At 46.0% G+C, this 27,302-nt stretch overlaps 1 long non-coding RNA gene across 1 annotated transcript; it reads right to left on the reverse strand.

Moving 5' to 3' along the window:
- Window positions 1–16,641: 16,641 nt before the first annotated feature.
- LOC135974233 (uncharacterized) lies at window positions 16,642–24,666 on the reverse strand. The gene is made up of 2 exons (XR_010591455.1): window positions 24,411–24,666; window positions 16,642–16,882 (listed from the first exon to the last, which is right to left on the reverse strand). It is a non-coding gene; the product is annotated as an uncharacterized LOC135974233 (long non-coding RNA).
- Window positions 24,667–27,302: the final 2,636 nt, after the last annotated feature.

Genomic DNA, 27,302 nt, shown 5'->3' on the forward strand with positions numbered 1-27,302 from the left:
AAGGAATATTGCCATGGGCATGAATTGCAAATACCACTTTCCTACAGCAACCTGTGTTCTCCTTGAAAAAACCCTTCCGTACACGCACCAATCATACTTCACTATGCATAGCCTGTGAGAGCCAATGGGATCACAACCTCAGGTTATATGACTTAGCAGGTGTCTTTGTGCATATAAATAAATATACTGAAACGTTAGAGGCAGCATAGATAATGGTGTCTATAGTTAACATTACCTGACACTCCCATTATAAGAGTCTCTTTTCAGTTGCTCCTAACTTTGCCAAACTGGAATTTTCCATGTTGGATGTTTGCTTCAGTCTGAATATTTCTGGAAAGTTTCAGCTAAAAATGATTCAGCCGTGACATTGTTTTGTCCAGGTTAAAAAATTCTTCCAACCATTTTCTTGAGACCCTTTAGTGCCACAGTGCTTTGGAGCAAGGATTTGAAATTTGACAGGGTGCTTGCGCCTTTCCCCACCCCTGTGAAAAACGACCCCAAATTTGGCCAAGTTCTAAGCCTTCAAAAAAAAATCTTAGTTCACGCATGATCAGTAGAGACTCGGTAGAGTTTGGCAGCTAAATTCTCTGATGAGTCTGTCTGCACTGGGCATGCTCCATCCTGCCCCTCACAGTTCCTGTGTGCCTATTGGACGGCACAGGAGCCATTCCCCCAGAGTGATCCAGCGTGTTCCAGCCCAGGACCGCAGGGACTGAGTGGAACTTTCCAGGAAATTGTTCCTTCCATCTGCAGGAGTCCTGTGTGGCGCTGGACAATGTTGCTGAAAGCAGGGAGCATGCCTTTCCTGTGCTCTCTATGTGCCCCAGGCAGTGCGGAGGAAAAATGGGAACAGCCTGACTTGAATGCAGAGGGGGAGGAAAAGGTGGTGGTGGAGGCAGGGTCCAAAGCAGAGGGAGGCGGAAGCAGAGGTGGGGCTGTAAGAAAGTTGTGGCTGGCGTTTGTGACAGCTGTGGCTACAGCTACCTTCCGAAGCAGGGCAGCAGCAGAGACGAGACGCCATGTGGCTCTTGAAAGCAAACGTGACGGAGGGGCAGCCAGGCCAAATCTGAGTCGTGTTGCAACCCCCCGTGCTCCAGGGCGTAAGGCAACCGGCTCAAATTGGGCCCATCCGTCCCTCTGTCATGATGGCTGGGCCAGATCTGAGCGAGTGGCGTTGCGACCTGGAGTATGGGGTTGCAATGCGACCCATAATGTGTGACAGCAGCGTTGAATAGCTGCTGTGTGTGTTAAAATCGTGGGCCATGATTTTATTGCAGAAACCGCAATGTTTCTTTCAGCCTTAGGCATAGGAGTGAGGTGGGGAGAGGGGCAGGAGCCGGGGATGGGGGGAAGCTAGGAATGGGGGGTGGGGGAAAATGAGCCAGTGCCATGGGAGAGGACAGGAGTAGGGGGATGAGCAGGAGCTGGGAAGGGGAGAACAGGGAGGGGGGGGGCAGAAGCAGCTATAACCATTAGAGAACACTCTCTTCCAGAGTCTGGAGCTGTCAAGGCTGGATCCCCACTTTGAACTTTAGGGTACAAATGTAGGGGCCTGCATGAAAACTTCTAAGCTTAACTACCAGCTTAGCTCTGGTTCCGCTGCCACCATTTCCCAATTTTTCCCTCCCTGGGAAGCCCTGAGAAACCTTTCACCAATTCCCTGGTGAGTACAGATCCAAACCCTTGGATCTTAAAACAAGGAGAAATTAACCATCCCCCCTCCTTCCTCCCACCAACTCCTGGTGAACACAGATCTAATCCCCTTGGGATCTAAAACAAGGAGAAATTAACCATCTCTGTAAAATCAGTATGGAAATTAACCTTACAGGGTAATCAAACTTAAAGAGCTCAGAGGACTCCCCTCTAGTCTCAGGTTCAAAGTACAGCAAACAAAGATAAACACTCTAGTAAAAGGTACATTTACAAGTTGAGAAAAACAAAGGAAAACTAACACGCCTTGCCTGGCTATTTACTTACAAGTTTGAAATAGGAGAGACTTGTTTAGAAAGATGTGGAGAACCTGGATTGATGTCTGGTCCCTCTCAGTCCCGAGAACGAACACACTCCCAAACAAAGAACACAAACAAAAGCCTTCCCCCCCCCCCCAAGATTTGAAAGTATCTTGTCCCCTTATTGGTCCTTTAGGTCAGATGCCAGCCAGGTTACCTGAGCTTCTTAACCCTTTACAGGGAAAAGGATTTTGGAGTCTCTGGCCAGGAGGGATTTTATAGTACTGTACACAGGACAGCTGTTACCCTTCCCTTTATAGTTATGACAGGAGCTGAAGCCAAATTTTCAGAATCTCCTTATTTCTTTGCCATCTAGCAAAGAGCTGTGAAACCCACTGGCAAAATGGTTAAAAGAACATCACAAAGTCAATCACTCAAAAGTTAGGCGACGTTAGAATTAAAGTCTCCTGTGTAACGTTTTTTTAGTCCTCTTATACATATGAATTATGAGACAGTCATTGATTATATGATCACTTCCTATCGTTCCCAAGGATCCCTGCCTCATTCAGAGCATAGGTTTGACCTGCTCTGGGGATGAAACAGGGTTGTGTAGGGCCCTTGCCTCATTCATTGCAGAAGGTGTGTGGTGAATCAGACTGCAGGACAAGAAAGGATGATCTGTGATTAAGGCAGTTGAATGACACTCTGGAGAATTGGATTGTATCCCTGTCTCTGGCACCGCATCTTATATGATGCTGGGCAAGTCACTTCATCCAAACTTTTCCCCAGTGGTCACTGTGTGTTCCTCATTTTCTGGGTACCTAACCTGAGACAGCTGGAGTCTGCTTTGCAGAAGAGTTGAGTACTCAACCAAAATTGATGTCAATGGGAGGAGTGCTCTGAACATCTAAAGGGCTAGGAATTCAGAAAAATCAGACTGTGGGCTTCTCAAATCGAGCCTTCAAAATTAGCTGAAACTTGACAATTTTGGCTTTATTCTCCTTGCCTCAGAGTGTAAAATGGAAATAATCCACCTCAAAGGGGCAATGAATATAAATTCGTTAAGATTTGTAAAGAACTGAGTCACTATGTTAGAAAACGAGGAAATGAATAATTCTATATTCACTGCAGGGTTTGGATGGCGGGCAATGAACAATGGCTGGGGCCACACATTGAATGATGAAGATAAAAAGAAATATTTAATAAATAAATATAAAATATATGGAGATATACTTATCTCATAGAACTGGAAGGGATCATTGAATCCAGCCCCCTGCCTTCACTAGCAGGACCAAGTACTGATTTTTTTGCCCCAGATCCCTAAGTGGCCCCCTCAAGGATTGAACTCAACTCTGGGTTTAGCAGGCCAATGCTCAATCCACTGAGCGATCCCTCCCCCCCCTCCCAATATCGATTAGCTGCTCATTCAGGGAGCACTGTCCCTTCTCTGTACTGAATGAAGCAGGGTTGTACAGAAAAAAGTAGTATGTGATCATGTAATTAAAGACTGTACTGTAAATACATATGCAAAGGGGGCTGAATCAAGGTTATACAGGCAACCTGAATTCTGGCATTGCCGAACTTTTGAGTGCTCGACTTTGCAACCTTAACATTCTTTTAACATGGGGTTTTTGGATGTAATATCTACTTAAATGGAAAACATGTAGCGGTGAAAATCTTTCCATTTACTGACTTCTTAATTTCATTATCTGAACTGCAGGTACTGAGTTTGCTGCCCCATTGGTTGTACAACATAATATCTGACCCTCTCTTAGAAGTGCAAGAGAACAGCACTATGCTGAAAAGTATTGGCCCAGTGGAGTGGAAACTTAGGGGTGTGTGTGTGTGTGTGTGTGTGTGTACAATTGCATAGTTAAATCCTAGCGAATGCAGATCTGTAGCACTCTTTCTTTGCTGAAAGACAAACTCTTATAACAACAGATAAGTAAATAAATGTGAAACTGTCACTCTCTCTCTCTCTCTTTTGTCTTCACAATTTCACTAAGGAACCTCCCTAGCAAGTCAATCAATACCAGCTTCCTAGTGTAAACCCACATTGGCAACGGAGTGAGGGGAAGAAGAATGCTTGCCGGAAAGCTAATGGAAAAAAATCAATGAGTTGCAGGCGAGTTTGACTTTATTAATTATTATTATTTTCTCTTTCCATTGTAGAGGATCATAAAAAACACTCTGCATTTTACAAAGGCAGAGGGCCAGATTGTGCCCCCTGCTAACACGGCTCCATTGGCCCAAAACAACCTGAAAGCCAGCTCTAGGCCATCTCCCTCCGTTCAGCCCCAGTGTCAAAGGTACGTCAGAGGCATAGCTGGAGGGCAAAAGGGACATGGCCAGGGAACTGCTATCTGTAGCTGACCTTGGGCTGATATAATGGCCTATGGGGGCCATAGACAGTGGTGCATACAGCATCCTTAGAATTGCCCTATTTTACATCAGCACCAGACAAGTGCCTAAGAGTGCATAGCCCCAGAGATTTTAAAGGGACTGTTCAGAAATAATATATTTTTGCCAAGATAAATTTCCTTACTTCTGTCACCAGTAACACCTTCGATTATTAAACTGAAACAATTTTATAGGCCAAATTTATTTTTAATGCTGCTTGTTTGGGTGGGTTTGCTTTTTTTTTGCATTTCCCTCAGCTTGAAAATTAGAAACAGATCTAGTCAGGTTCACTTTCTCCTTCTGATGTACTCATAACTGCAAAGTGTGGTACCAGATGACAGAACAAGGAGTAATGGTCTCAAGTTGCATTGCGGGAGGTTTAGGCTGGATATTAGGAAAAACTATTTCACTAGGAGGGTGGTGAAGCACTGGAATGAGTTACCTAGGGAGGTGGTGGAATCTCCTTCCTTAGAGGTTTTTAAGGTCAGGCTTGACAAAGCTGGGATGATTTAGTTGGGGATTGGTCCTGCTTTGAGCAGGGGGTTGGACTAGATGACCTCCTGAGGTCCCTTCCAACCCTGATATTCTATGATTCTATATAACACAGACTAGAAAACTTCCCCAAAATAACTCCTAGAGCATATTTTATAGAAAAACATCCAGTCTTTATTTTAAAAGTGTCAGCGATGGAGAATCCATTGTGACCCTTGGTAAATTGTTCCAATGGTTAATTACTCTCACTGTTAAAAATGTGCACCTTATTTCCGTTTTTTGTCTAACTTCAATTTTCAGTCATTGGATCATGTTGTACTTTTCGCTGCTAGAGTGAAGAGCCTGTTATTAAATATTTGTTCCCCATATAGGTACTTATAGCCTCTAATCAAGTTACCCCTTAGCTTAACAGAGAGAAGGTTATCCCTAGAGGGCATGTTTTCTAATGCTTTAATCATTCTCGTGGCTCTTCTCTGAACCCTCTTCAATTTTTCAACATCCTTCTTGAATTGTGGGCACCAGAACTGGACACAATATTCCGGCAGTGATCCCATCAGTGCCAAATACGGAGTAAAATAACTTCGCTACTCCTACTTGAGGGTCCCCTGTGTATGCATCCAAAGACTACATTAACCCTTTTGGCCACAACATCACACAGGGAGCTTATGTTTAGCTGATTGAGAGTCATGGTGAGCAAATCTTTTTCAGAATCACTGCTTCCCAGGATAGAATTTCACACCATGTAAGTACAGTATGGCCTACTTCCTTTGTTCCTAGAGGTATACATTTACATTTAGCCATATTAAAACACATAGATTGATCTAGATCACTTGGTAAACTGGGCACACACTGTTTTAGTTACCAGTCCTCTTCCTTATTTACCACTCCCCCAATTTTTGGGTCATCTGCAAATTTTATCAGTGATGATTTTATGTTTTCTTTCAGGTCATTGATAAAGGAAATGTAGGGCCATGAACAGGTCCCTGGGGGACACCACTAGAAACACACCTAGCTCGATGTTGATTTCCTGTTTACATTTACTATTGAGACCTAACAGTTAGCCAGCTTTTAATCCCTATAATGTGTGACATGTTAATTTTATATTGTTCTAAGTTTCATTAATCAAAATGTCAGGCGGTACCAAGTCAAATGCATTACAGAAGTCTAAGTATATTACATTAACACAATTACCTTTGTCAACTAAATGTATAATTTCATTGTAATGGGGTGCACTCACCTCTGACAAGTGCCCCGTCTCAGTGTGTGTGGGTCTTCGGTGACTCAACCCTCCAGCCGAGTCACACAGTCTGTATGTGGGATAAAAATCAAAACCCCTTCTGGGATAAACATCCAACAAGGAGACTATCTCAGCACCCTCTGTAAGGTCCCTTGATCTGCAGCTGTATCTCTGGGCTCGCGTCTCCATCAGCCCAGCAGGCCCTATCGCAGCACCCTGGTTTGAACGGCTTCTCAGTCCCTTCTGGGCTCTCTCAAGTTGTCTCTGCTCTTCAAGCAGTCCTGGCCCTGGTGTGGGGCCACATCCTCCAAAGCTGCCTCCCTGGAGACTCTTTGCCTCTCTGGGCCTTTCTGGTCCCAGCTCTTCAGCTGGGCCACTAAAAGAGTTCAGTTCCCCTTCTAGGGTGTATCAAAGTCCAGGACACTTTCTCAGTGGTTGGTGGAAGGGCCTGGGCCAGCCCTCTACTCCAGGTCCCAGCCAGGAACCTATAGATAGCAGCCATCCACCATATTTCTTTAAATAAACTGCATTGCTGCTACAATTTCCTGGGCCACTTCCCTGCAGCCCCAGTTCATTCTTCACCCTTACCTCAGGGACTTGTCCTGGTTGAGTCCCAGCAGCCAGTCCAGAACTCCTTCGTGTTCCTCTTGGCCAGCATCCTGCAGCTCCCTCAATCAGCCAGGCACACTATCCATGCTCCTCCAACACTAGCATGGAACTGATCTCATGCTGGCTCTGCAGCTCTTCTTATACTAGCCTGCTGGACCCTGATTGGCTGCTTCCCACACAGCCACTCTAGTCAGCTTGGAGGACATCTCTACTGCCTTTTTCTGGGGCAGGGTGTGGCAGGGACACAAGGCCACCAGCAGGTGGCCTCCAGACTTAGTTGACTCTGTCACACTCATCAAAAAAGGACATCAAGTTAGTCTGAGAGGATCTATTTTCCATAAACCCATGTTGATTGGCATTAATTATGTTATCCTCTTTTAATTCTTTTTTAATCAAATCCCATATCAGCCACTCCATTATTTTGCCTGGGATTGATGTCAAACTGACAGGCCTAGAATTACCTGGGTCATCACATTTACCATTTTAAAATATTGGCACAATATTAGATGTCTTCGCATCTTCTGGAATTTCCCCAGTGTTCCAAGTCTTATTGCAAATCAGCACTAATGGCCCAGCAAGCTCTTCAGCCAGCTCTTTAAAAACTCTTGGATATAAGTTTTCCAGAGCTGGTAATTTAAAAATGTCTAACTTGAGTAGTTGCTCTTTAACATCCTTCTGAGAGACCAATAAGATGAGACTACACCTTCTATTTCTTCCCCAATACAGAACAGAAATATTTATTGAACACCTCTGCCTTTTCTGCATGATTATTGATAATTCTACCCTTTCCACCCAGCAATGGTCCAATACCATTACTAGGATTCCTTTTGTTCCTAATATACTTAAAAACTCCTTTTTATTGTCCTTAACTCTGCTGGCCAAAAATGTCTCATTGTGTCCTTTTGCTTCCCTTATAAACTTTCTACAATTCCTAACTTCTGATTCATAGTCCTTACTATTAATCTTTCCTTTCTTCCATTTCATCCATATATATTTTAGGGCTGTCGAGAGATTAAAAAAATTAATCACGATTAATCACACTGTTAAACAATAATAGAATACTATTTATATAAATATTTTTGGATGTTTTCCACATTTTCAAATATATTGATTTCAATTACAAAACAGAATACAAAGTGTACAGTGCTCACTTTATATTTATTTTTTATTATAAATATTTTCACTGTAAAAATAAGACATACTATTTTTCAATACACTTAATACAAGTACTGTAGTGCAATCTCTTTATCATGAAAGTTGAACTTACAAATATAGCGTTATGTACAAAAAATAACTGCATTCAAAAATAAAACAATGTAAAACTTTAGAGCCTACAAGTCCACTCAGTCCTATTTCTTGTTCAGCCAATCAAGTTTGTTTACATTTGCAGGAGATAATGCTGCCCGCTTCTTGTTTAAATTGTCACTGAAAGTGAGAAGAGGTGTTCGCATGGCACTGTTGTAGCCGGCGTTGCAAGATATTTACATGCCAGATGCGCTAAAGATTCATATGTCCCTTCATGCTTCAACCACAGTTCCAGAGGATCTGCGTCCATTGTGATGATGGGTTCTACTCGATAACGATCCAAAGCAGTGCAGACCAACGCATGTTCATTTTCATCATCTGAGTCAGATGTCACCAGCAGAAGGTTGATTTAATTTTTTGGTGGTTTGGGTTCTGTAGTTTCCGCATGAGAGTGTTGCTCTTTTAAGACTTCTGAAAGCATGCACCACCTGTCGTCCCTCTCAGATTCTGGAAGGCATCTCAGATTCTTAAATTTTGGGTCGAGTGCTGTAGCTATCTTTAGAAATCTCACATTGGTACCTTCTTTGCGTTTTGTCAAATCTACAGTGAAAGGGGTCGTCATCCAAGACTGCTATAACATGAAATATATGGCAGCATGTGGGTCAAAAAGAACAGGAGACATACAATTCTCTCCCAAGGAATTCAGTCACAAATTTAATTAACACATTATTTTTTTAACGAGTGTCATCAGTATGGAAGCATGTCCTCCGGAATGGTGGCTGAAGCATGAAGGGGCATACGAATGGTTAGCAAATCTGGCACGTAAATAATTTGCAATGCTGGCTACAACAGTGCTATGCAAATGCCTGTTCTCACTTTCAGATGACATTGTAAATAAGAAGCGGGCAGCATTATCTCCCGTAAATGTAAACAAACTTTTTTCTCTTAGCGATTGGCTGAACGAGAAGTAGCACTGAGTGGACTTGTAGGCTCTAAAGTTTTACATTGTTTTGTTTTTGAGTGCAGTTATGTAACAAAAAAAAATCTACATTTGTAAGTTGCGCTTTCATGATAAAGAGATTGCACTACAGTACTTGTATGAGGTGAACTGAAAAATACTATTTCTTTTATCATTTTTACAGTGCAAATATTTGTAATAAAAATAACATAAAGTGAGCACTGTACACTTTGTATTCTGTGTTGTAATTGAAATCAATATATTTGAAAATGTAGAAAAACATCCACAATATGTAATACATTTCAATTGGTATTCTATTGTTTAACAGTGTGATTAAAACAGCGATTAATTTTTTTAATCACAATTATTTTTTTTAGTTAATCGCGTGAGTTAACTGTGATTAATCAACAGGCTAATATATATATGTAAAATTTATAATCAATATCCCCCTCTTCCTTGATTGAGGGATCGTGGCTTTTGGGGCATCTAATAAGGTGTTCTGAAACAATTCCCAATTATCATTCATATTTTTTTGATTAAATTCTTCCTCTTGGCTGATCTGTCTAATTGTTTTCAGCTGTGTGAAATTGGCCATTTTAAAGCACCAAGTGTATAACTGGATTGGACTTTAGTCTGTTTGCACAAAATGTCAATAGGATTATTTCCGGAGTAAGAACTGCAGGATCTGGGTCAGAGTGAAAATGGTTTTTAGAGAGGAAAGGACACCTTGCTGCTTCTCATTTTCAAGAAGCACAGTACTGCTGCCTAGTCCTGCTAAGTGGGGACCACGCGGACCAGCTATTAGTTCCACTGAAGTCAAGGGGAGTTTTGCTGTTCACTTCAATGGGAGCAGAATTTGACCATTTGACTTTACTGGGGCCAGAATGTATTTCTTAGAAATTAATTGCAAAGGTTCTACATTCCTGGCACATTTTTACATACAATTCTGTACTGTGGGTGACATTCCTCCCATGCAGAGGGTCAACGAAAGGACAATACACCACTTACGTCCTCCAATTTGGGCTGAAATAATGTAGAGACCTTGCCTGCACAGCGATGAATTTCACCCTTGGTGAATTAAAACAAATATCTGCAGCACCCACTGTGGTGTCCAATGATCCCTCAATGCTTGGAAAAGAAGCTCAGGGTACGTCTACACTACCCACCGATCCGGTAGTGATCAATCAATCGCATCTAGTGTAAACGTGATAAAATCGATCCCCGATCGCTCTGCCGTCGACTGCGGAACTCCACCGCGGCGAGAGGCGGAAGCGGAGTTGACGGGGCAGCGGCGGCAGTCGACTCGCCGCCGTCCTCACAGCCAGGTAAATCGACCTAAGATACACTGACTTCAGCTACGCTATTTGCGTAACTGAAGTTGCGTATCTTAGGTCGACCCCACCCCCAGTGTAGACCTAGCCTTAGACTTTAAAGGCACAGGCCCCATTATCATACCCACTACTGCTTGCTTCATTGCCCGGCTGGGTAGAGAGGCTGTAGTTACAATGATGCTATGAATCAATCCTTGCAGAGGAGAGAATTCTTCCATGATTTATCCAGGTGGGATAGGCATGTTGGCTGGACTCTTACAGCAATTGCTTAATTATGATTCTGCCCCCTTTGACAACAGCAAAAAAGGCTGAAGAGTGGAGATGGGAAAGACCATAAAACAGGGATTGGAACATTCCCAGACTTTGCTGCAACTCAACCCTTTTGCGATAATGAACTGAACCAAAACCCTGGGTCATATCTAACCACTTAATCTCTGGAGAACATCTCATCCTGAGCCAAACTTTGTGGCTTTTTGTTCTCTGTAAAGAACAGGAAAATTCTCCACACCCACTTCAGATTCCAAAGTCGATTTTATTGGCCTCTGCGGTTATTTTCTACCTTGGTGATGTTGACTCAACTTCTTGTTTCCTCCCAGCAAAAAAATATGCTTTATGGTGTTTAGAAATAGAAAAGAAAAATACCTGTTCATAAGCAAAAAAATATTTGTATGTAAAAAAGCTTGTTATAAGTGTTGAAATTCAGGTCAAACAGAAAAGATCTATTACGCTACTGATTTGTTCAGCATTGATTTGTTTTAAACAATGGGGTCTTCCACCTTTTCCTTTTTGAGGCTATTACACATACTAATCAACCTTGCAGGTGGGCCATTTTTAGCCTTCTTTAAACATTGCAACATTAGATTATATCAATGATTAGCTATTTGTCTAAAAAAATATTTCAAGTGCTGTGAGATGCCCAGTGCAGGGCTAACCATGTATCAAACACAGAGACATATGTAGGGTAGGTCACCAGTAAAAGGAGCAGACCAGGCAATTTCACACAGCTTTTCCCTCCCGCCCCCTTTTTAATCTGACAGTAAAACTGGGTTTTGGTATTCCTTTAACACATCGAACAGTAAACCCCTCTCCTAACGTGCAATGTTTTCCAAAGTAATTCAAAGAGAATACCCTTCCGTTTTAAATTGCCCCTTTGCGGATTGGAAGCTGCTGGTGTTTTCTGAAAGCGCTTGCCGTTTAAAACTGCTCTATATGAAAAAAAATAAATAAATCCACAACCCCGGCTACTTCACTTTCCTTCTGATCTGTCCAGTGCTTTTCAAGTGAGTGGGAACATGCAGACAAATGCATGCTGAAGAAAATCTCATTTCAACCCTAAATGGTGCTTCAGAATTTCCAATTCATGCTGTTGCCATTTTTACAGGAATTGATGGCTGCCATTGTTATCAAAGCTGACAGGCCTCGAGTAGGTTACACAATCGGCTCCGTCTGCTTGAGCCTTTCATTATTCCCGAATGGCAGATTCTCATGATATCTCTCTTTTATAGGCATTGCTCATTTTTATTTCTCATTTGACATGGCTGCTCCACACTTCTACTGCTGGGGTGCTGAGATAAAACAACTCCTTTAAAGTTAAAGGAACAACAGCTCCGATCCACTCGGAATGTCGCTGTCTTTCTGTTCATTTAGAATCAAAGCTCTTTTCTGTTGGTAGAAATTAACAGTTGGGTAATTGCCCAATGCTGCTTAATGCACAGTGGTTGATTCTGCTCCACCCCCCCGCAACTACATTTTCTAGTTGAACAACATAGGGGAGGATACAAATGTCTTTGTTACCAAAGTTAAAATGTGCCGTAAAAAAAAATCATGCTGCATGTTTTTGTCCTTGTGCTGAAAAATAAAAGAACAAGTTTTACTTTGAGTAGGTGTTTGTCTAAAATAGCCCACCCAACAGAGAGCTGGGCAGATCTGCAGGGGTGTTGGGGCTTTGAGCCCTGGGGTAACCGAGCCAATCGTCAGACTGAAAATAAAACCAGCCAAAGCAGAAAATAAGTGGGATGAGCGGGGAGTTGCCAGAAGCCCAACTGTGCAGCAACTCACAGGAGAGCTGCACGGACCAGATAAAATACTCGGAGATGGTTGAATATTTAACTGATTCCGAATAGAGTTTATGCTGCATGAAAAAATAATGAATTTGAAAAATAATCCTTGGCGCCTTCCAGCTGAAAAGCTCAGCCTCCTTTCTAAACGGTAGGGGACCAGTAAATAAAGTGGGAAAATAAGGCATGGGGGGGCTACAGAGTGAAACTCACCCCTGTGCTGAGGGCCAACTTCCGGGCTGTCCAGCCCCTTCATTAGGGCTCCTGGGAGCTATCATAATACAAATCAATAATAAATAATAATAACCGGCCTATGCAACAATTAAGTCTCAGAGGATTAAGCAGTGCATCAGCCTGATGTTAGCTCTCGGCACAGGGGTGAATTTCACCCTACGGGGTTTGCCCGAGGTCACAAAGGACATTTGTCCAAGCAAGTCAGCAGGATCCCTCATATTTCTGAAGCTGTAGTCGATAGTGCAGGGCAGAGATGAAGCTGGGCAGAGTCCCTATGGAAAGGGAGGGAAACAAATATATCAAATAATTAACATACGCACAGGCACGGAGGCCAGAGATACTTTTTTCCGGTGGGGCGTGGAGGAGGAGAGGGGATGATGTTCATACAGTCGCAGACATTGTGATCACCCAGTCCAACTTCCTGAACAACACTGGGGAGAGAATGTCTCCCAAATAATCCCTAATGTGGCGCTGTTAGAAAAACATCCAGTCTTGATTTAAAAATTGCCCATGATGGAGAATCCACCACGACCCTGGGCAAATGGTTCCAGTGGTTAATTACTCTCACCGCTAAAAAAATTGCACCTTATTTCCAGTCTGAATTTGTCTAGCTTCAGTTTCTAGCCATTGGATCGTGTTAGACCTTTCTCTGCTAGCCTGACAAGCCCATTATTATATTTTTTGTTCCCCAGTTAGGTACTTACAGACTGTAATCAAGTCACCCCTTAAACTTTTCTTTGACTCTAAGAGCTTCTAATCCTTTAAGCATTCTTGTGACTCTTCTCTGTTGTGAAGGGAGCCTATGGGGCGTTGATTTGATAAGGAATTTTAAAACAAATATAATTTAATTGTGGAAATGATTTAGAACCATTGTTACTCTACGAACAGTGTGATCTTGCTACGCTTACATTGATCTCCGTTTCATCCTCCCGCATTCACTCGCTCCATCTGTCTTTAATGAGCCTGTATGCACTGTGGGGCAGGGGTTTGTTATGTTCACAGCGTACACACTGAGAAGTTAGATAAAACCATAAATACCCTTGCTGGATGGTTGCAACGTTAACTCGACTTTAGGTTTTAGAATTCAGAACAATAACACACAAGAACCCCCCAAACAGAGAGAGAAACAGAGAAAGACCCTAAAGTAGACAGACATAACTCACTTCCATTTGCTGTAAGCCAGTGGTTCTCAACCAGGGGTCTGTGGCCCCCTGGGGGGCTGCAAGCCAGTTTCAGAAGACCATGGGGCCCCAAGGCTGAAGCTCGGTGCCCCAAGTCTCAGAACCCCCACAGGGCTGAAACTGGGAGTGGAGCTGTGGGGAGCCCCGAGCCCCAGCGCTCCCCCTGGGGCTAAAATCCTGAGCCCAGCACTCCCATGGGGCTGAAGCTGGAGCTGCGGGGCTGAAGCCCGGAGGCCAGAGCCTTGGTGCACCCGTGGGTCTAAAGCCCAGAGCCCCAGTGCCTCCGCAGGGCTGAAGCCCTGAGCTTCTCCCCCATCCCCGGCACCCCATGGAGCAGAAGTCCCAAGCCCAACCTCTCCCAGTGGCTGAAGCCAGGAGCCCCAAGGCCCACCTTCCCAGGGGCCCCTGGAGTTTTCATAGCATGTTGTGGGGGGGCCTCACAAAGAAAAAGGTTGAGAACCCCAGCTCTAGGCAGTCTGGCTGCAAACTAACTGCTGCTAGGCCCAGGTTGCATGCGTCCCTTCAGAGCCCCCGGCGTGCAAACAGGACCAGGAAAGCCCCCTGAAATTTAAGTGACAGCTTCCAGGTTTTACACAGTCTCAATACACCACAGGGTTCCGTCTTCGAGACAGGCATGGTCACTTACTCTATGTCTGCACAGCTGTTAGAGATTGATCCCTGGGCAGTTAGGCCTAGTGGGCAGAGAGGATCCAGGAAGCAGAACCAGTCCCAGGGTCAGGGCCGGAGTCAGGAACTAGTAACTATGCCAGGAATCGGAGCCGGAACTGGGCATGAACCGTCAAGCCAAGGATCGTAACGCAGTATCACGAGAATCAGAACCAGGGTAAGAAGCCGGAACCAGAAGCAAGCTGAGGTAGCAAGGCTGGTGAACAAGACAGGAGTAGGACTAGGGGCAGGGCTGGAGCAGGATGGGAATAAAGCTCGAGTAGCAGGGTATTGCAGCTGCCCTTCCTGACCAGTCCGGCGGTGCAGGCCGTCACGTAGCCTGCTGCAGGCCAGCTGCACTTGTTGGGTTGCCAGGCGACTGACTCTGCTGACTACAGCACCTGGCATGATGGGGCCTTGAACTGGCCGCCGTCTAGGCGCTGCTGCAAGCGCACAGTGCAATGCTCCTACGTCTGTTCGACCCCAGCACGTTTGGACGCTGTCCCCTGAATAACGATAATCCATAATAAATGAGTCAATTAACAAAATGTGGTTTAATACAATTAAATTAACCAGAAATTCAGAACCGTGGTCTATTTTTAATCGCCTGTTCATTACCCTCCCTTCTCCTCTGCCCGCAGGGTGCCTTGTTCTCACAATGTCTGCAGCAGGGCGACAAGTTTAAAGAGTCCCAGTGGCAGCCGTGCTACTGCAGGACCGTTTACGGAAAGGCCAGGCTAACATAACTGATTTCCGACTGCAGCCTCTCCTCTCCCACCGAAGGGAAAAGCTCCGTTTTCTCTGCTAATGACCATGGCAAGACGCCAGCTTCAGGGAGGAAAAGCAAATCCCTCTTAAAGCTTATTTCCATGAACTGACTGTAAATGACTCAGAAGCTTAATCTTTAAGTCATTTTGCCGTGCTGCTTAAAGGGAGGAAGTCTTTAAAATTAGACCTCCGATCTTCCCGGGGACTAGTAAACCAGAGGAAAGCTTTTATGGGGCAGGTTACTTAGATTAGCATGCAAACATCGTTCCAAGGGTACGACTGTATCAGGGGTTTGGGCTAAGAAGACTCACCACCTGCTGATCGCATATTGTCCTTCCCCTTTCTTCACCTCGTCCCCGCCCCATCCAGCATGATGTCACTATTCATTGTCTCATCTATCTAATTTTTGAGCTCATAATAGTACAGATGGGCTGTAAGTGGAACCTTTTATCTGCCAAATGCTTGAACCTTTTATCAGACAAATGCTAAATGGGTCTGAATCGTCCTTGGTTTAGGTTTTTCCAAACCAAACCTCAGCCTTCTTTGACCCCTCTTCTACTTGAGCTCCTGGTGCCCCTTCTCCTGCTTCCTCTCCAGCCGTGACCTATTGACTCTGTAGGACTTAACCTCAGTGGGTTTCAGTACCACCTGAATACAATTTTTAACTAAATTTCCATTAAATCTGCAAGCCACCAGTCCAAGTGCAAATTCTGTCCTCCCTCCATAGCTCCATTAGTAGATCTTTCTCTAATTACTCCAAATATTTATGTCAGGGGAACATAGGACTGGAACGGACCCCCTGGGTCACTGAGCCCAGTCCCTTGCTGTCTCAGGCAACCCCCTCATATAATGTATCAACCTTCATTGTAAAACTAGCTAGGCTGTTTCCTCCCAGTGCGCCTACTGGAAAGCTGTCCCAGAACCTCACTCTTAGATCCTTGAAGTCTCATGGCTACGTCTAGGTTATGCAGTACAGTCGTCTTCTCACTATTTCCTCCAATAAATAATGGACTAAAACATGTTGTATCCATCCACCCATCCAGGTACAGCTCTCATCGCCATACTAACTGAACACTCAAAGATCACACCGATGCCTGTTGGAGCCTGAAACCTCCACCAGTTTTGCTTCCTTCTTACCATACAGTTTCAGCCTCACCCGCAGCCCATGTTACTATGGCTTTTTGATCTCACAGTCACATGATTAAAAGAGATGCACTTTACTTGAGGCGCAGAATCCAAAGTGGACACATGAACGCAGACACGTCTATTCTCAATCCTGGATGGGTTGCTTGTTTTGGATCAGTGAGGTAAGATTATTTAAGCTTCTGTTGGATAAAGTTCGACGAAGAGCCGATGTGGTTTTGGAAGATGCTAAATGACATTCTTTAGCGGCGCTACTGTGTCTGCAGATTACAAATATTAGCGCCTTTGTCGCTTCTGCCTTCAAAGTGGTGATAAAAGAAACAGCTCAGCATATCTACAAGTCATTTGCATTTTGTGTTATCTTCGCACAATTATGTGTTTGAAGAGAGAATGCTTTTTTCTTTTTTTTTTTTTTTTCAAAGCTCCCTTAATTACTTTCAGTTTAGGTTGACTAGCCATCTTATTCTAGGTAATGAAAGTCAGATGGGAAATGGTGAAACTGAGTCTGAAGTCAAGCAGCCCGCTAAGTTGAAATGCCGAATACAAAACACGCCGGTGGTTCATTCACCCCTGCGAGGGAAAGAGAGAGGCAGATGATTCCTGCTGAACACCCTGGGAAGGAATGAAAGAAGATCATTAAGGCAAATATTAACACTGGAGAGAGGAGAGCTAGTGAAACACAAGGAGAACCATGTTTCTGATGTGCCAGAACTATACCAAATCTTAGGAGAGACCTCACATGAATTTCAGCGTTGTTTTTGTATTCTGTCTCTCTTTCCCAAAACGAAACGCTCAGCCAGCCAGGATTATAAGTGATGAAACAATATAATGGAATTTTAGTTGTAGCATCTTGCATATAAATCATGGGTCCTTGTCACTGCAGCTGGCTGGGGGATGCACTGATAGGGATGAATTTGTGGCTTGTTTTAACCACATAGAAGCCCCTTCTGCTGGAATCCAGATTGGACGGTGTGACGGGCTGGTCGCGGGGCAGCTCTCCACCCCCAACACAGCATGATCTGCAGTAACTTGTGCAGGTTCTCCTGGGTCATGCAATCTTCCTCCCCCAGGCTGGTTCTGGGGATCAGGAATCTGCAGAAACCCCCCCACAGCATCGCTTTTGTGAGAGTGGGGCAGGGGAAAGGACTGTGCCCAGACTAGGAAGGCATCCAGTCTGTGACAGAAACTTATTGAAATATCTCTCAGGGTGAGACACATATAACTACTTTGGGGTTCTTACACCATCCTTTGAAACATCTGGAGCTGGGCGTGGTTGGAGACAGGATGCAGGGGTAGAAGGACCATGGTGCTCATCCAGTCTGTCCCTGCCTGTGTTCCTATCTCCGTTGGGGTCCCTAGACACCAGCTCTAACACAAATAAATAGTAATGTCTCCCAACTCAGTGGTGTGCCCTACTTGCCTAGTGGATAGGGGCCTACTGGACTAGGACTTAGGAGACCTAGACTCTATTTCCAGTTCTGCCACTGGCTTGCTGGATGACCTTGGGCACATCATGCCCCCTGTCTGTGCTTCAGTTTTCCCATCTGTAAAATGGGGATAATGTAAAGTGCTGTGAGACCTACAGATGAAAAGCATTATACAAGAACTAGGTATTGTTATTATTGCTCTGCGACACTGCCTGCCACTGGCAATAAAACCAGGAACTGAACCGTGGCTCTCTTGGGAGTACTCAACCCCTCTGAAAATCAGGGCTGCTTATGTAGGTGTCTAATGTTAGAGCTGAAAATACTGGCTTTGAATTTCAAAGACGTGGATGGGCTCTGAGGCCTCCCAAACTTCAGGGAAGTTTGAATCTGCATTCAAGCTTTGACGGTTGGGGGGGCTCAATTCTGCATTTGAAAAGAACAGACCAAAACCACTTTCCTACCCCACCTTTATTTTGCTGTGTGACCCTTGCTCATGAAAGCGGTGACGATGTTTCAAAGGGGGGACGACGTAGAGTATTCTAATTGCTTATACTTCCCTTGCTTGCAGGTGTCGCATTTGTTTTCAGCTTGCTGCAATTAATTGGAATGAATTTTAATGACTTCATGGGGCTCGGACAGGAAGAAATCCTAATAAATTCCACGTGAGGGCTCCAAAATATATTAAAAAAAAGGAGAGAAATGGCTTGATCAAAGAATTATTCCATTTCAGGAGCAAAAGCTAACGGCATGCCCTACAGTATACAAACAGCACAGGAGCCTCCCCTATAGGGAAACCATTTCAGGGAATGTAAAGATCATCTTGCGATAGCAAGAAAAAACAGAACAAACGTACATTTCCCAGGCTGTTCAGCTAGTCACACCCGGCACTGGAGGGTAGCTAGGTTTTATGCTAGTATACAGAGGGTGTCAAAGCTAGAGCGTGTGGTGGTTTGTGATAGGCAGGAGAGGGACTTCCACTACAACTCCGACTGGCTTACCAGGAAGAGCAGGCTTCCTTAAACGAGGGTTACCATTCCCCCGGATTCCCCCGGACATGTCCGGCTTTTTTGAGTTAAAAATAGCGTCCGGGGGGAATTTGTCAATGTCCGGATTTCCCCCCATGCAGAGTGTGCGCAGCTTACAGGGCAGCCGGCCGGATCGTGCCACTCGCACGGGGCTCTGGCAGCCTGAGCCCTTCCTCCACTTCCCCCTCCTTTCCCCTGAAACTTGAGACCACTCCCCTCCTCTCTCTCCCTCCCTCCCCCCCCCCCCTGCATTCGCAGATTGCCGGCCGGCCGTTCGCCTCGACCTCCGGCAGTCTGGAGCTCCGACCCTGCTCCCCTCCCCTGCTGTCGAGCGCGCCGCTCTGCAGCACGGTAAGGGGGCCAGAGGGTCAGAGAAGCGGCAGGGAGGTTCTGGGGGGGCGGGTAGTCAAGAGACAGGGAGCAGGGGGAGGGTTGGATGGGTCAGGAGTTCGGGGGGGCTGTCTGGGGGTTGGGGGTGTAAGGTTTTGGGCAGTCAGAGTACAGGTGGGCGGGGGTCTCAGGAGGGGGCAGTTAGGGGACAAGGAACAGGGAGGCTTAGGTAGGGGGTGGAGTCCTGGGGGGCAGTTAGGAGCAGGGGTCCCAGGAGGGGGCAGTCAGGGGACAGGGAGCAGAGGGGTTTAGATGGGTCAGGAGTTCTGGGGGGGGCTGTCAGGGGGTGGGGGTGTGGATAAGGGTTGGGGCAGTCAGGGGACAGGTAGGGGGTAGGGTCCTAGGGGGCCAGTTAGGATGTGGGGAAGGTCTCAGGAGGGGGCAGTCAGGGGACAAGGAGCAGGAAGGCTTAGGTAGGGGGTGGAGTCCTGGGGGGCAGTTAGGGGCAGGGGTCCCAGGAGGGGGCAGTCACGGGGACAAGGAGTGGGGGGAGGGTTGGGGGTTCAGAGGGGGTGGGAAGTGGGAGGGAGTGGAAGGGGCAGGGGCGGGGCTGGGGCAGGACGGGGGCGGGGCTAGGGCGGGGCTCCTCCCATCCTCTTTTTTGATTGTTGAAATATGGTAACCCTACTTAAACTCCCAGTTGTGAGTCAGGCCTATATTTAGCCACAAGATAGGCCTCACAGCAGGGCGGGCAAGCTGCCCTGATGTTGCCACTAATGAGCTCCAGCTCGGAGCTGCAGGGACTGTCACTTTAGGACGGGCAAAGGAAGTTCAGAGAGTCCATTCTATAGGACTTGAAAAAATGGTCCTTGGGCTAGCAGATGTTCGGCACAAGTGAGGCCTAAATATAGCAGGGCCCGAAGCCACACTCTGTCTTGCCGTAGCTGGGTACCCTCCTTTGCCTGAGTCTGCAGAAGCCTGGCAATTGCAGGCTGAATTCTGAGCCCCTAGCTAATGCTGCCCCAACCAGATACGTGGCTAATAGATCCGTTAACGAAGTGTTCCCCCCACAGAACAAGTTACACTACCGTGGCTGGTAGGTGGCTTTAGAGCATGCCAAGTGGTACAGTGGCTTTTCTGGCGCGGCCACTTGTCAGTTAGAATTGGGACCCAAACTCTCATTTCATATAGGTTACTGGATGCCCATCCAATGGTAATTCTTAATCGCTCTCAAGCCGGTGAAGGGATTGTAAATAGCAACCTCCGCTCCGTAGCCCAATCAACAATCCCTTGAGCCACCCAGCCAAGTGTGAATTTAGTTGCAACAAATCCAGGAAGCTTCAAACAACAATTGCTGGTAATGAGCTGTAGGGATGTGGTAGCTCCTCCGATGCAGCTCTGTCAATGTGTTTCTATCCCTCCTGACTTCCATCCTGTGCCTCACAGAGCCACCATGACACCTCTGAATCAGGACCTGCAGAATCCTACTGCTCCAGGCCTATGCTCCACACAGATTTGCCAAGCACCGTAGTCTGGGCCTACAGGTTTCACTGCTATTTTAGTTCTGGGCTTCTCCTGAAAAGAAAGTTACCTGTTTTGGCAAGCTGTTTTTTTGCTGTGCTGAAATGGAGAGCAGGCTAAACCCCAACTCATGCATTTTTCCTGGTGACTCTAGACATCAGGATTTGAACATGTGGGTCCAGGGGTGTATTAAAACCACTACACCAATCAGCTTACAATGACTAACCAAATGGCCAGGTGTGTCTTTGTGCCCCATTAGTGGCTGGACCTTATAAAGAAGTTTGTGAGTGTGCTACTGTCTGTAAAATCAGTACAGGGGAGGGATAGCATAGTGGTTTGAGCATTAGCCTGCTAAACTCAGGGTTGTAAATTCAGTCCTTGAGGGGGCCACTGAAGGGAACAGCAGCAGCAAAAAATCAGTACTTAGTCCTGCTAGTGAAGGCAGGGGGCTGGACTCAATGACTTTTCAAGGTCCCTTCCAGTTCTAGGAGATAGGATAGCTCTTTTTTTTTTTTAGCTCTGTAGGTCCCAAGTTCAATTCCCATAGATGACCCACCCAAGGAGTCATCATTCACCATTTTTAATAAATATATTTCTATGTAGGTTTCATTTGCAGACTGAGATATACCACAAAGATGTGCCTAACTGGATACTGTGGCCTTAGAAAGGTTATTTTACAGTAGCTTTTATTTTTCACAGTCCAGTTACATTTCTTAATTCCCAGCTTACCCATCTCGGTTACATGCATACACCATTTTTCATCTACTCCCTTGAAATTCCACTCATCTGGCCTGTCCAATGTCTAGAAAATGCTGATTCCACAGCTATCATCTCCCCTGTTCACCATCTGAACCTCGGCAACAGATTAATAAGGGCTAAAGTATGAAGGGTTAATCTGAACAATCAAAATGAGCAAGAATTTAGGCTATCCAGCACCGTCTTGAGGAGTGGCGGTGCCCCAAGCCATCTGATGAGAATGAAACAGCATGTCACCAAGAAGGAAGGTGGATGTCAGGAAGATAAATTACATGTCTGGCCAATGACCACCCAAACCAGTGTAAATTAATAGACACTTCACTTTATCTGACACTCTAGGGTTCTGCGGTCTGCTCAGTGCCACCTTCACATCCGTTGCTGCCAGAGATCTAGCAGTTTGTAGAGAACTCAGGTGTAGTAGAGGTGTTGATTTCACCTTGTGTGACATGTACGAACCCCTATGAAGTGTGTGAGGGTGAAAATCAGGTCAGAATCAGCATGTCTCTCATCCAGCCCTGGTAGTTTTATTCTGAAGTCAGTTTAGGTTATACTGAAAGATGCTTGGACACCAGCATCAGAGACCGATGTTCCCTCTTTGCTCCAAGAAACGACGAGGCAGTTTGCGCAGTGTTTCAAAGATGTCAGGAGCTAATTATCTGTGTCCCCAACATTGCCAGCATCAGTGGATGCTTCCCCCTAGCTCACCCTGACATGACTTGGAGGGACCCCCTTGCTGAAGCGAGGGGTTTACAGTCTAGCCTCCAGCCTCATTGATCCCTGAGCCTCTCTCCTGAGGGGTTTAACAGATGTGCCTATTGTTGTGGTGGTTTGTGGACACCTGTCCGTGAGAAGGAAAACTGCCCAACTCATTTCAGATCAGCTACCAAACGCTCAGCAGGGGGCAACAGCTGGTCCTGATTTGAACCAGTGACCCGGAAGGGAACAACTAGAGACCTGTTCCCATTGCCACACCCTTGAGACATTCCTTCCTCCCCAAGGAGAACAGAGAAAAAAACCTCAGCTGAATCAAACTCCACACTGGCCTTCATGACGGGATCGTTCAGAGAAGAACAGAGGTAACTTTTCTTCTCAAGCAAACTTTTCTCTTGAACCGGGGAGGGAAGGGGGGGGGCTCTGAGACTTTGGGGTGGGGAGGGAGGGCAGCGGAGTTGCCGTTCTCCAGTGAACTTTGTTGTTCAAAAGTTGAACCAACATCCTTAAAAAAAAAATAAAGGATGAATGCCTGCCTTAGGAACAAACAGAATAGATAGATAGGCACTTAGAAAGAACTGCCACCCTGGCCCAATGCAGAACTTTTGATATGGTTTTGAAAGATGCTCTGAAAGCCTGGGCTGTTTCTTTTCAACTGCTTTGTGCCGTTAAGAAGAGCCACGGAGCGGTGGCAGGAACACGAGAGGCTTGTAATGAAGCGTGCTTCGAAGAGAGCTTTCACTCTCTCCTTTCCTTGGAGGGGAACCGTTGGCCAGACACACCTTCCATCAAAGAGGGGGAAAATAAATGTGCTTTCAACCAAGGGGCTCTGTAGGAAGGCAATGAAAGAGTTAAATTGCCACCTACCCCAAAATAACCCCAAAGATGTGTTTTGAAAAACATATCCTGCCTATGTGCTCTTTTCCCATTGGTGGGGCTAAATGGGAAAGCAATAACGTTACTGTCAAATCTCGCAGATGGCGAAGAAAAAGATTTAAAAGTCACCCTGTACCAGTTCAATTCCTCCTTGGCATCATTTCAAGAGTTTCCTTTGCTCATATGCCCCTTGCTTGGAGTTTTTAATACACTTCTCTCCTCCGTTTATATGCTTTCCATCTTTTCCAGCCTGTTGGTGGCTACATGCCTGAGCACGAGATTTCTGGTGCAAAGCCAAGCCCCCCAAAGCAAGAATATATGTACTGTAGTACTGGGGATAGGAGAGGCTTTTTCCTCCGGACAACCAAAAATAAACAGTGATCAGATTAAACAAACAACCATTTGCGCCGACAAGCACAATGCTGAGATTGGACCCAAGAAAAAAGACGGGTGAAGCAAATGGAACAGATTGTGGATACTAGTAAGCACAGGTTACAGGGATATAGCACCCGTCAACTGCAGGAAATAGATCCCAACTTGCTTTGCAGTCTGAGCAGACACTGTGCAGCTATCCTGAGATCAGTCACCAGGAAGCTGGGCCCGTGTGCGTGTATTGATCACTTCACCCACAATGGAAATGCAGCTGCCTCCGGAGGCATTCTGCACCAGCATCACTACCCAGGACTTTAGGACAGGAGGGAAAGAATAACAGACACCTCTTAAATGTAAATGACAGGATTTGTTTAGGAGGGTCAGAGTGTAATGACCAGCACTAGAATTTCAGTGGTGGTTCAAATCTGTAGCAATTACAAATTAAGGGGATAGATGCAGGTAATAAGGCAGATATGGAAGGCAGGATCGCTTCCCAGGCACTGGCCTACTTCAGGTGGCTTAGGTCTGTCTGCGCTCCATACAGTGCTCTCATGAAGGTGTGCGGGAAGGCGGGGTCAGGGCTGTGGCCACACCCTCAATGCCGCTTGACGATTCCGATTCCCGCAGGCAATGCTAGTGCCCCATCTCTTCCATCAGTACCTGCAGCCAAATTACAGTTGCCTCCCACACGGCAGGGCAGGGGAGAGGCATGGGGAAAATTGCCCCGGCCTGCTCCATTTTTAGAGCATCTGCTCAAAGACAGCCATAATAGTTCTATATGGGTAACTCAATCGAGTCTGGGTCCTTAATGTTAAATAAAACATTACAGGGTGAGCAGATCAGGAGAAGGAGAAACCAGTTGCTAGGGTGTGTGTAGCACGGCACGCACTCACCACCACGACACCTCCTGCTGGTCACTCTGGGAATTAGCTCATCCCACCTCAGAGCGCCTCCTGCTGACTGGCGTCTCCCTACTGGTACCTGCTTCCTACTCAATCTCCACCCCTTATAATATTTCTGACCCCGCGTCACTCACTGGCTCCTGGGTACTGCCCCACAGCAGTGCCCCCACACTCAGTGTCCTCCCCCACAGGGAACCCCAATCCCTTAAGCCCACCTCACCTCAGTGACCCACTGCCAGTCTTCATCTAGCCCCTTCCCTCAGGGGCAAACTGCAGGCTGAAGTGGCCCACTCATCATCGGCCAGGAGGTTGGACCTGCTGCCTCTTCCTTCCCTGGCTCCTTCCCCACAGTCCTAATACCTCTTCCGGCCCTGACAGCAAGGCCCCTGCCTGGGGGTTTGCCAGGCTGGAGCTTCCCCAGCACTGCGCTGTCCAAGGTACTCTTTGCTCTTTCAGGCAGATAGGTCCATCTCTCTCCAAGGCTAGAGAGAGACTGACTACCCCTTCTGGTCTGCTCTCTTTTATACTGGCTTGGCCAGCTCTGATTGGCTGCCTACCACCTCTTCCTGATTGGCTCTCAGCCCCAGCCCTCTTCAAGGGCCGGCTTTTTACCCTTTCTGAGCCGGAGCTGCGTGACCACCTCGCTACAGTGTGTTATTGAACCTCAGTCACAGAAATTTGATTCTACAAGGCACCTTTTAAAATCATGTCCATCAACCATCCAGAACAGAAGCCTGTAAGGAAAGCTACCCAGAGGAATGCTGATCACAGAAAACTGGAAGAGAATAATATCAATAATAATAATAAAAAAAGGCCAGATCCTCAGGCGATATAAATCAGTGGAGCTCAATTGAGGTCATTCAAACGATACTCACACAAACTGAGCATCTGGCCCAATCTATTATCATAGAATCATAGAAGATTAGGGTTGGAAGAGACCTCAGGAGGTCATCTAGTCCAACCCCCTGCTCAAAGCAGGACCAACCCCAACTAAATCATCCCAGCCAGGGATTTGTCAAGCCGGGCTGTAAAAACCTCTGAGGATGGAGATTCCTCCACCTCCCTAGGGAACCCATTCCAGTGCTTCACCACCCTCCTAGTGAAATATTTTTCTTAATATCCATTCCAGACCTCCCCCACTGCAACTTGAGACCATTGCTCCTTGTTTTGTCATCTGCCACCACTGAGAACAGCTGAGCTCCATCCTCCTGGGAACCTCCCTTCAGATAGTTGAAGGCTGTTATCAAATCCCCCCTCATTCTTCTCTTCTGCAGACTAAATAACCACAGTTCCCTCAGCCTCTCCTCATAAGTCATGTGCTCCAACCCCCTAATTATTTTCGTTGCCCTCCTCTGGACTCTCTCCAATTTGTCCACATCCTTTCTGTAGTGGGGGGCCCAAACTGGACGCAATACTCCAGATGAGGCCTCACCAGTGCCGAATAGAGGGGAATAATCACTTCCTGCAATCTGCTGGCAGTGCTCCTAGTAATGCAGCCCAATATGCCATTAGCCTTCTTGGCAACAAGGGCACATCGTTGACTCATATCCAGTTTCTCATCCACTGTAATCCCCCAGGTCCTTTTCTGCAGAACTGCCGCTTAGCCAGTCGGTCCCCAGCCTGTAGCAGTGCATGCAGGGCCGGCTCCAGCATTTCTGCAGCCCCAAGCAAAAAAAAAAAAAAAGCCGCGATCGGCGGCGGCAGTTTGGCGGCAGGTCCTTCGCTCCTAGAGGGAGTGAGGGACCTGCCGCCCCCGAATTGCCGCATGTGCCATCCCTCTCCCTTGGCCGCCCCAAGCACCTGCTTGTTAAGCTGGTGCCTGGAGCCAGCCCTGAGTGCATGGGATTCTTCCGTCCTAAGTGCAGGACTTTGCACTTGTCCTTGTTGAACCTCATCAGATTTCTTTTGGCCCAATCCTCCAATTTGTCTAGGTCACTCTGGACCCTATCCCTACCCTCCAGCATATCTACCTCACCCCCTATATTGATCTTCCAGTTCGGTCAATGTCCAGCTAGACTTGCTTTGAAGTCCATGGACCTAGTCATGGGATTAAAGTTAAGCATGTGCTTTAGTGCTTTGCTGGAGCAGGACTAGAACGCTCAGCTCTTTGCAGGATTGAGCCCTAAATAACACAATAAATTGGACTCTCAGAAATCCACAAAAACCCTACGGACGTCACATCTTTACATCTGCCTACATCAGTGTATTTTAGATATTTATATAGCCCCCCTCGTTACTGTTATATCTGAGAACCTCATAATATTTTAAATCTATTTATCCTCAGAAAAACCCTATGGGGGTAAGGAAGCGTTTACAGTTATGACTGCTATGTAAGCAATTCTCCTGTGTTTATAGTTATAAAAAATGCAATGGATAGCAAGACCTTTTCAGAGAGCTCCACGAGAATCCTGCAGGTGAACTGTGAGCACTGTTTACTGAATAGATAAGTAATTCCATACAGTATACTATAGCTCATCAAAATACAGAGCGCGCATCACACGCTTCAGCGATCTTAGCTTTGGAGTATTTTAAATGAGTTCGAACCCTCTCAGATGCGTTACTTCACAGGTGACTGACTAGCCAATGTACCAAAAGCCAAAATGTAATTAAACGTTAAATTCTTTAAATACCAAGTACCGTTGGGATAACAGGCGGGTAAAACACCGTAATTGTTTGTATTTACTCTAAGCCTAGTTGGTTTCATTTTCCTGCTCCTGCCTCAATTGCTAGCTCGGGAAATACAAGCTCCAAGCCCTAGATTGTCCTCGTGGATTTAGGGTCTCCAAGCAGTAATTGATCATTGATGTTGCGTTAGCTCCTTACCGGCCTGCTGTGTAAAATGTTCTGCTGAAAGCTGATTGTGGGGGCTACTGATGAGTTCTCACCAATAAATATTGAAGCCTCTGCTAGAAACTTGTCACTTTCACCTTGACCCCCTGCAGTGGGACATACATTTTCAGAGACATCGGGCATCTAACCTATTTTCTGTGTGTTACACCTTTAAAATGGAGAAAAGTCTCAACTCCTGGATGCAGCTGCCATCTTGTGTTGAGAGAAAACCCACACACTATGCTATCTCCTGGCAACCTTGCCTTTGTTTTTGCTCGTTTTG

The sequence above is a fragment of the Chrysemys picta genome, chromosome 11 (assembly GCF_011386835.1).
Source record: "Chrysemys picta bellii isolate R12L10 chromosome 11, ASM1138683v2, whole genome shotgun sequence".
Classification (NCBI taxonomy): Eukaryota; Metazoa; Chordata; order Testudines; family Emydidae; genus Chrysemys; species Chrysemys picta.